The sequence below is a fragment of the Bidens hawaiensis genome, unplaced genomic scaffold, assembly GCF_021521415.1.
Source record: "Bidens hawaiensis isolate Kalapana, Puna unplaced genomic scaffold, B.hawaiensis_p1.1 tig00020035_1, whole genome shotgun sequence".
Classification (NCBI taxonomy): domain Eukaryota; kingdom Viridiplantae; phylum Streptophyta; class Magnoliopsida; order Asterales; family Asteraceae; genus Bidens; species Bidens hawaiensis.
This window is the reverse complement of record NW_027493047.1, coordinates 222,498-233,800: the sequence shown is the minus strand read 5'-3', so window position 1 is coordinate 233,800 and position 11,303 is coordinate 222,498. Positions and strand designations below refer to the sequence as shown.

At 35.2% G+C, this 11,303-nt stretch overlaps 1 long non-coding RNA gene across 1 annotated transcript; it reads right to left on the bottom strand.

Moving 5' to 3' along the window:
- Positions 1-9,000: 9,000 nt before the first annotated feature.
- Positions 9,001-9,558, bottom strand: LOC143559764 (uncharacterized). The gene is made up of 2 exons (XR_013139996.1): positions 9,263-9,558; positions 9,001-9,185 (listed from the first exon to the last, which is right to left on the bottom strand). It is a non-coding gene; the product is annotated as an uncharacterized LOC143559764 (long non-coding RNA).
- Between the last annotated feature and the right edge of the window lie 1,745 nt (positions 9,559-11,303).

Genomic DNA, 11,303 nt, shown 5'->3' with positions numbered 1-11,303 from the left:
TAAAACATGAAAGAATGAAACTAAACAAACACAGGTCCAGGGACTTACAGTACCGAATCTGCAAGTTTGGACTTCAAATGTAAACAAACATAAAATAAAGCATTCTGAAAATGCTAATTGAAAACTACACATATACTGCTACTAACATACATACAAGTAAGCGACACTAAATATTATGAACATATTATGCAAATTGAACGCATATAGCTTCAATCGACTACAAATATTGAACAGTTGCAAAAAATCCTTGAATCGATTGTAGATAATCCTTCAATATTGAATGGAAATAACATATTGTGAACAAATTGACAGTTTTGAGAAACCCTAGCGATTATGAACAGTAAATTAAATAGCAATTTTGAGAAACCTTATCAAATCGATAAAGACTAATCGTCGCGCAATTTTGCGAAACCCTAAATTATGAAATGGTGATTTTGTGTGTGGTTATGATATTGAGAAGATATTAGACGCCATTTTAATAGAAGTATTGAGCGGGTTAAGTTTTTTTAATTTAAAATGATTCAAGATGACACTGTAAGACGTTAATATGACATGCATTTTCTTATCATTTTTTAATTTTTAATTTATGACAAAGAATTGATGACACACCAAAATAAGTGTCACAAATTTTCTTAAATTTAAAAAATATGACAATTTTTCAATGACACGCACATTCACAAGTCATAAATCATCGCATGTCTTTAAAGGCCTTTTTTTACTAGTGACTAGTTATATAATTAAATTTTAGAAAATTTTCACATAAACTTTCTAGTTTCAACAAAGTATTAACAACGATATTAGACCAAAATATCAAATTCAAATGGAAAATAGGCTTTCCTAAATTAGTTAATGGACTTATGGAGGTTGTAGGGCGGAAGTCGCAGTGGTCCAATAGAAGTGGTCGGTGAAGGCGCTAGCTGGAGTGTGGTCAGTGTAGGCAATGGAATGAAAGGCATTTGTAGAAACCCATAAAAGCTAAACTGAAACCCTAATTTCTTTATGTATTTATTTAAAAAGATCATAATATCATATTTCATTAACATTTAAAGATATAAAAATATATCTAAATGTACAATTTTTTAACGATTTTAAAATGTAAATAATTAATAATTAAAAAATGCTTATTTAAAAAGAAAAATAGATGTGAATGGATTATGCTTTAGTACGTTTTTAGAAAATGCCCATTATCAATGTTTTGTATTAGTTCTTAATTAAAAAAAAATAAAATAAAATTTAATATCATTTGTTCCCTTCTTCTTCTTCTCCATCTATCAGGTCGTTGTTTTCCTTTCTACAAGGGTTCTACCCAAGGTACATACAAATCTTCATATTCGGTATCTATGCGCATCATTTTATCATTAATAGATTATGATTAATTAAGCGTGTTCTACATAATTAGTTAGCTTGTATAATGATTAGTCCAAGCTTCCACCCCCCCCCCCCCCCCCGACTCGGCGCTTTGTGGGAAGCGCCCCCACCCCTCCATCGCTCCCCGGGAGGCTATGATTCTGGCTCTATAGGGACTCCATTCGATAGTGTAAGATCCCGAAATTTCTAAGAATAATATTTAATATATTATTTATTTATGGTGGAAAAGTTAACTTAAGTTAGTAGATAAATAAAATAATAAAGATGGAAGGATAATAGGCTAATTAGATGGAACTAATTATGGACCAAAAAGGAAAGATGGGCTTAAGGTCCATGGGCTTAAGGGAGTTTTAATACTCCTTTAAACCCTAATCATTTCCATTTTTATACATCTCCACACCATAGCCTACACCATCAAAACACACACTTAACCCAATTCTCATTTTTGAGAAAACCACCCACAAAGACACAAAGATTCCCGGAGATCTAGCCGTCAGATCGGTCTCAAATTTTAACTAAGTGTTCATGGTATAAAAATGAAGATTTCCGCCGATTAGATCCTCGATCAGATGTCGGGAAGTCCGATTTTTATCAGCAAAACCATAGCAGCTCAAAAGTGAAGATCCCAGCAACTGTTCAGCTGTTCCGGCGACTGTAGCGGCGGTTTCCGGTGAAGGTGAGCTGATGGGTTTGTATATCGGGATGAGATGGTTCCGTGGCAGCTTGAATCACTCAAATCGGAGTTAGTTTAATATGGTTTTGAGCATCTCGAGTGATTTCATACAAGAACCTCAAAGGTACGTTTTTGTTAAAATTGTTTACTTTTCATGAACGGATTTACATGAAAATTGATAGGATGATATTGAGTCATTATAATTGATAAAGTAATGAACTTGATAATAAACGGGTTAGTTGGTTCGTTTCGGGTAAAATGAGTAGTGTTCGGTTTGTGAAAAGGACGGGTAAACGAAGTCACTTTTGCATGAAACCTAGTAGGATAGTAAATAGAGTGTAGCTATTCCATAAAGTTGCAAACTTGAGGATTAAAATGGACTTAACGACTTATGATTATGTATGGTTCATAAAGGAAACCCTAGATCTAGCTAGAACGTTTTAACACTATAAAGGTTTAAACTTTATGACTAGAACGGGCTAGATCTTGAAGCCGTAATGATGATGGGTTTAAACTTTATACCTTCCAAAACAACAAGCCCAACTTAGAAAATACGTTGGTTAACTAAAATATCAACTTAAGTAATTATACGGTTAATTAACAAATATATATTTAACAGTTAGCCGAGCTCAGTTAAAGAAGGGAATAGCGATTAACGGCGAACGCAACAGTATCCAGGTGAGTTTCTAGCCCCATTTATGTGTTATGTTTCCAGGGTTGTGTGCATACTCGATGCGAATTGTTAACACACGTACCTTAAGTGGTAAATTTGTGTCTTATATGATTAATGTATGAATGAATGCTAGATGATGCATGAACGATCTTCGGATATTGCATGTATCGTCAAGGGATAGTATAAAGTTATGATTGATATATAGATATATGATGTGTTTACGTATGGAAGTTATAATTATGAATGTAGGGAACCGACCCTAATAATATCGGCGAATGTAGGGAACCGACCCAAATAATATCGGCGAATGTAGGGAACCGACCCTAATAATATCGGCGAATGTAGGGAACCGACCCTAATAATATCGGCGAATGTAGGGAACCGACCCTAATAATATCGGCGAATTTAGGGAACCGACCCTAATAATATCGGCGAAGGTTATAGGGCGAAAAGCTCTTTAAAATGTATATGTATGAGTGGAAGTATGAATGTAAGTATATCTGTAAGTATGTAAGGAAAGATGAAAATACGTGTCTTCGGATACGTATGTATGAATGTTAATGTAATGTATGTTTCCTGATTAACTAGAACTCACTCAGCGTAGATGACTTTTAGTATGCACGCAGGTGAGTAGGATGAAATAGCTCGCTTGAGGGGAAGACGTGGCATTGAATAAGAGGCTGGCATCGGAAGACCCAAGACGTTTATTTAGTTATGTTTTAAAAACAGTATGTTTATTAAGACAAGTTATGGATTATTATGTATGTTTTATGGAAGCTTTTATATTCCGCGTATGTTTTATTTAACTCTGATTAGTAGAACTGTGTTTATGAGTAAATCCTCCAAATGTGAGGCACCGGTAACGGGGCCTTACAAGTTGGTATCAGAGCAAAGTTCGAGAGATTTAAGCATCCCACATGCTTAGACTCGATCAGAGAATGGGATTCAAGTAAGAAAAGAAAGAAGATGCCAGTTCAAGATAGCCATGTGTCACTCAAGCAAGCTCGGTAAATGTAAAGTATATGATTAATTTCATGTATAATGTAAGAATGTGTAAGGAAGTTAGCTTCATTGCTATAGAAAGAATATTTGAATGTTAGCTTAACTGCTAAAGAAAGAATGTGTGTATGCTAGCTTAAATGCTAGGGATAAGGATGTAGGTTATATGTATGTTATGATTGTGTGAGAAGTAGAAACTAGCACAGGTGAAATCACAAAGGGAAATATGTAGAACCTGAGGAGTAATGTAAAGAGTTTATTACACTTGGCCACTGTCATTAACTACTTACCTTACGAATTATGTGCTAAATAATTCCTAGAGTGATAACATTTGTGTTTCCAAGAGATAAGATAGATGACTGCTACAAAAGGGACGAGCGCGAAGAGGTCGTACTGGACGCTGTGGTAAGACACGTGCCAACCAGACACCTGTTGAAGAAGGTGTGACAAAGTAATATACGAAAGGAGTAGGACTTCGACTTTAGGAAGTAAAGAAGAAGGATCACGCCTGGAGCTTGTAATCATATACACCACGGGAGTTACTCAAATGTTTCGCACTACAATGCCAACAATGTTCTCCGAAGCATAAAAGGTAGCCCGAGCTGTGAAGTTCAAATGGAAGTAGCATGAAAGAAATAGAGATAAGCCAACTAGAATGAGTCAAGACATGTAGTATGTCTGCAATAGTAAACTCCATAAAGGAACTTACTAGGATCGTGAGTAACGAAGCAAATGACGAGAAAGTAGAGATGATCGAGAAGGACGGGTGAAAGTCGAGGCATCCTAATTGAAAAGGAATGAAAGTATGAGACTACATAGTGTAGCAATTATGAAAGGAAGACGCTAAGAAGAATATAGTTGTGTACCTGAGACTTTATGGAAGAGATCACTAGCGATACTTTCGTTAAAGTATGAGAATTGTTAAGAATTGTGAGGTAGAACTAGAGGGACGTGAGTTCCTTACTACTCTTTACGTCTACCATAAGAGAGTTCGATGACGTTTGGGAATGGATTTGTTGTTTGAGTTAAGGCTCATATAGAATTTAAGAGCAAGTTGATAAGGTTTAAGTCTTTGGATGGCGGTACAGTAACGATTTATAGTATTAAGGAAAGTTCAGGGCTTAAAGTCATTCCGATGATAAAAGCTGGAGGTTTGTTAAGACGAGGGTGCAGTGCATACCTAGCGTCTTTTGTCAAAGCTACGGCTTAAACGAAAGAAGTGAAAGATGTTCCTATTGTGTGTGACTATCAAGAAGTGTTCCCAGAGAACCTTCTAGGGTTACCACCGGAACGAAGAGTAGAATTCCATATAGAGTTAATACCAGGAGCACAACCCGTCGCGAAAGCACATTACCGTCGGGCGCCGTCTAAGATGAAAGAGTTAATTTCTCAACTACAAGAACTCCTCGAAGAAGGTGTTTTATGCCGAGTATTTCCCTAGGGGTGTACCGGTGATGTTCGTGAAGGAAAAAGACAGAAGTATGAGAATGTGTATAGATTTCTACGAGTTGAACAAGCTTACTGTGAAGAATAGGTATTCGTTGCCACAAATTGATGATTTGTTGATCAAATTCACGGTGCGAGTTGGTCCTCGCAAATAGACCTCAGATCAGGCTATTAACAGTGAAAATGAAAGAGATAGACGTCCCTAAGACAACGTTTCATACATGATATGAACATTAAGATTTCTCGTGATGTCGTTGGGATTGAAGGATGCCCCAGAAGCATTAATGGTTATGATGAATAAGGGTATGTCATCAGATGTTGGAAAAATCTGTCATTGTCCTTATTGATGATAATCTTGGCATATTCAAGAAATAAGTCTGACCATGATGAACACTCGAGAGAAGTGTTGGAGATGTGAAATAGTAACGGTATGCTAGGTTTTCAAGGTGTACCATTGATACAGGTTATAAGAGTTTGGGTATCTCTTCAAGCAGAAAGAAGGAAATATAATACAAGAAGACGGATAAGGCTGATAACAGAATTGTGATTTTGAAATCAAGTATTATCCTGGTGAGGCTAATGTGGTTGCTGACGGCCGTGAATGTGAATAAATTATCGCAGCAATTAAGTCATATAAATTAGTTGGTACTTCGGATTGCATGAGCGAGATCCACGAGGCACGGTTAAAAGTTATAAAGGATGAGAGCAAGATGAAAAAGAAATGAATTCTCTAGTTACACCGAGAATTGAAAGATAATAATTATGATGTGAAAGTCAGATTTGGTCGCCAAAGGATTTCACGTCATGGATATCTTCGAGGCCAAATCCTAAATGAAGGTTACAAGTCTAGATACTCGGTTCACATCGAAGCATCAAAAGGAAAGATGTCGGTTATAATGAAGGCATATACTAATGAAAGTGAAACGCTTAAGTAGAATTCAAATAAAGATGAGTCCAGGGTCTGCGACAGCTGTGGATAGACGTGATACTTTGCCTACACGGATAAGAACAACCCCAAGTGTTACGAATGTGGAGGCCAAAGTCACACAGCAATAGCTTGCTAGAAACCAAGGACAAAATATGGAAAGACATGCAAGGAAGGCGTAGATATGGTTTAAACTTACGTGTATTTGAATTGAGTATTAACACGAATGATTAGTGTTATGGCAGATAATCATGTGATCATGAGAGGGGAGCCATCTAGAATAATAAAGAAAAATGGTATTGCAAATGCCTATATGAAGGTCAAGACATGCTCGGAAAGGAAGTCGGTTAAGACGATTGGTTTTGATATATCAGACGGCCTGATATGCAGCAGCAAACAACAATGGGTTCATAGGACAAGGTGAGACTTGATTAGTCAAGAAAAGGAAGATGTATCACCATGGATTTCATGATCAAGCTACCTTAGACAGCTATTACTCATGAACGCTACATGTTGATACATAGCTGAGAATGAAAGAAAGTAAGTGGTAACTTAAGGAGTTCTCGGAAAGTTATGCAATGGATGCGCTCAAGAATTGCATGAACTGTTCTCTCTCAAGGAATAGACAAAGGGATTTTTAGAAGTAACCCTTAAGGAGAAACTGGAAAGGTTTCCTTTTTGGAAATAATATGTTTTGAACGTATTGCAAAGCAGTATATTTGCTAAAGGTTGTAATTGGAAGGAATGGTCATTCAGTGCTAATTTAAAGGAAAAGAAAGGAGACCATACTTGTGGAAGTAATATGCACTTGCAAGGTCTGGAAAGCTAAAAAACTAATTAACATCACTAGTTGATTGTAAGACAAAGGATAAACTGGTAAGTCAGGAAGCTAAAGAAAGGATATGAATACATGAAGTATTCCTCTTTGTTAAAAAGATTGAAAGTAGAATTGTTGTATTATTTTTCTGTGTCAATTACAAGGAAAAGTGCATTCAATTTATAGCTAAAGAAAACAATCTAAACATAGAAAATGAGTTGTTTACGGGTTGGAATTAAGGCTGGTTAATGGCTGTCTTTGACCCTCTAAAATGGGAAATGATGTTTAACTGATCCCGCAATTTTCTCCCAAATTTATTCTTTGATATCTTTTTATTTTTAAACACTCCCCCTCAAGTTGAATAGTCGGATTTCCAAAATTCAACTTGACTAAACAATCGCTGAAGATTCTTCCGTTAACTGCCTTTGTTAGAATGTCAGCGAGCTGATCCTTTGATCGTACAAACGGTAGTTCAATCTTACCATCTTCCAATTTTTCTTTGATGAAGTTCCTATCAACTTCTACGTGTTTAGTTCGATCATGTTGTACTGGGTTTCTGAAATCTGAATTGCAGCTTTATTATTACACATAATCTTACTTGTTTCTTTTGAAGAAAAGCCAATCTCAGCTAAGAGTCTTCGCATCCACATGGCTTCTTTTAAACCTCGAGCTATGCCTCTAAATTCAGCTTCTGCACTTGAAAGGGCAACCACCTTTTGTTTTTTACTTCTCCAAGTGACAAGATTCCCACCAACTAAAGTGAAGTAGCCTGCTGTTGACCTCCGACTTCCCTAATCTCCTGCCCAGTCTGCATCAGTGTAGATTTGAACATTTAGGTGCCCATGTGATTGAAACAAGACTCCTGACCCACTGTTCCTTTGAGATATCTAATAATTCTCCAAACTGCTTCCATGTGGGATTGTTGAGGTTGGTGCATGAACTGACTTACCACCCCTACAACATAAGCAATATCTGGACGAGTATGTGAGAGATAAATTAGTTTTCCCACCATCCGTTGGTATCTCTCTTTATTTGCTAATTTTGCTCCTTCCTGCATATAAATCTTTTGATGTACAATCATAGGAGTATCTGCTGGTTTGCAATCGATCATTCCAATTTCTGCCAACAAGTCTAAGACATATTTTTTCTGACTGATGAAATTTTCTTGTTTTGACCTTAGTACTTCAATTCCGAGGAAATACTTGAGCCTGCCCAAATCTTTCATTTCAAATTCAGCAAACAAGTTTACTTTCAGTTTTACCATTTCTTCTTTATCGTTCCCTGTAATGATCATATCATCTACATAGATACACTACAACAAAAAGGGCTTTTTAATACGCACAAAAGCGTCCTAAAATGCTATTTTATAGGACCTTTCATTTAATAGGACCAACGAGAAAAACGTTTCATGTAAAGGGATCGTAATAAGTCTCGGAACTCAAAAAGAGTCCTGATATCCCAAATAAGATTATGAAACCAATTTTATGGTCGCATAAAATATCCATTAACAACCCAAAAAACGTCTCAATAAAAACATATTAGGACACTTTTACAATGTTTTAACATGTGCTTGCCCACCTTTAATCTTTTGATACACATACAAGCGTCCTTAAAAATTAATTTATAAGAACCGTATGATGTAACATTATAGGTACTTTAGTACCAAGAAAAAAGTCCTGATATCCCAAATAAGATTATGAAATCAATTTTATGGTCGCATAAAATATTCATTAACAACCCAAAAGGCGTCTCAATAAAAACATATTATGACACTTTTATAATGTTTTGACATGTGCTCACCTAATTGTAAACTTTAGACACACATACAAATGTCCTTCAAAATTAATTTATAGGACCCCTATGATGGATCATTATAGTACCAAGAAAAGGGTCTTAATATCTCAAACAAGATTATGAAACTAAATTTTTTGGTTGCATAATATGTCTATGAACAACTTAAACGTCCTATAAAAACATATTATGACACTTTTATAATGTTCTAACGTTTAATATGATAAAAATTCGAAGTCCTAACAAATCATATTATAAAACCCTTTTTTAAACGTCCACAGTACGATACGTTTATGGATATCTAAATATTGAAAGAAATAAAACTTCATTATATTAAATAAGCTTGTTCATAACGAAAACACTAAACATAGATAAGTTATAACATTATCCAACTTAAACTCTGGTAACATTCAACAAAAAAATTAAAAGCAATAAAAGAAACAAGCACCATAAAACGTCGAGTCATCACGCGTCCTCAATCCTCACGGACTACCTACAAATAAACAATCCATGTATAAGCATTAAGTTCCATGTAAAATTATTCGTATCACAAGTTTAACAAATACATACCGAGATGAATGGACAAGGTCATGCGATGGATGCACCAATATAATCTTGAATTGTGGAAAATAACCCATATGGTCTCACAAACTTTTCATCTATTTTTATTGGTACTTGAACATTTACCTCACACCATTTTGGTCCAATCTCTGTACCACCAACTAGCTCATTTGGGTCCAAGCTCTTCACACATCCTCTTGCTACAGGCTCAGTAGGTTTTAGAATTCTTTTGAGGAAAACTTCATCTCCGACTTAGATTTTAGTTTTCAAAAAACAGTTATATATTAAAATCGAGTCATTATAGTGCAAAATTCATTTTACAAAAAGGAAGGTTTTACACTAGCAGGTTAACATTTTACTGAAAAACAATAATAGACATTGTTGTTTTCTATTGTAGCCGAATGTAACCATTATTTAATTTTTGGATGAGTCTACAAGCTAAAGGTTTACCTCTATTTAGCAGCTTCTACATATCCTAAGTCTAACAAAGTATCCAAATTACATACTAATCATCTTTTTGACCATGTACTTTGTGCAAAATATAGTGACGTGCCTATTGTTTATAACATATTTCTGATGAAGTACAAAAGATAACTTACAAAATTTGGAACACTAAAGATTTATATAGAAAAATACCCATAAACGTGGAGGTCCACTGGTTACAATGGGGAAATATGACGATGTAACTGGCGCGACACTAAAATCATCCTTCGACCCTTTCATCTCGGATACCTGGGCTTCTAACTGGACCACGATACTAGTAAGTTCTTCACACTTAGACTTCAACAATTTAGAAGAAATGCCAGGAGAAAACAAAATCGAATACACCTTAACTCTATAATACCAAAACATTAGCAGCCCGCATTATACAAACTGTTAATCCGATCCTATCTATATGCATAAACACAAACTAATTCATATTGTCCAAGAAACAATCTCAAATCCAAAATATTATTACTGACTTCAAACCTAATTTAGATGGACTTTTTATGCAATCACAATGAAAAAAATGAGCAGATATGAGTAGTGGTGTGTTGCATTTTGATGTGAACGCAATCACAATGAATCAATCAGCCTAGGTAAATTAGAATTACAATTTTCCTAATATATGATATGTCCTACATAATCCCAATGAATCAATCAATCTAGGTAAAAGTGAGTTAATTTTCATAAGATATGATATCCATGTTACACAGGTCACAGGCTGCAATTTGATCATAATTAAACCAGAAATGGTGGTGTCACTGATGATCCTTCGTAATTAAATTATACCAGGAATAAAGAAAAGGCGGTTAATTTAAATATTTAAAGAACTTGCTCGCTTCAATAATGGCATATGATCATTATTTTCAATCACATTTTTTACCTGCACATTTCAAGATATCATCTTTTTTAACCCCATAAAACTAATATTATATGATTAAACACACGAGTATATAATTTGGGCCTCTCGGCTCTTAGTGCACCTCGAACTACAGCAACATTAGTCCCAGAAGAAGCTCCTTATGTAAAGATGTGATTTCCCTGCAACAAATGACAAAATTCAAATTTCATTTCATATTATTAGTGTAATACTACTGTTTTTTGTCACCATAACTCTACGTTTCTCTTAAAAATAAGTAATCAGCCCATGTATATACCGTTTTAACCATAACATAACTGAGAATCTCAATGAGCACTTGATGCATGTATCCCATATTCTTTGTCCCCAAAAAGCCAATATTCCATGGTCCTTGTAACTCCTGTAAAAATATTAATATTATACTAACATTATAGGAGTGACAAGAGTATACAACATTAACACATTCTGAGACAAGAATCGCACCAGAGCCTCCCACAACACTTTGTTCCTGGGTTGAAAGCTGACTTCCAAATTCATCGTCAAATACCGCCAAAACAAATTGACTTCGATCCCATCTTCAATCCTCAAACAAACAATGCCTTGATGTCTTTTTCCACAAATCAACTATAAAAAACAGAGGGAACTGGTAGTAAACTAAAACTGAGCATTCAAACAAACAAATAGCAAGTGCTTAAAATAAGTTTCAAT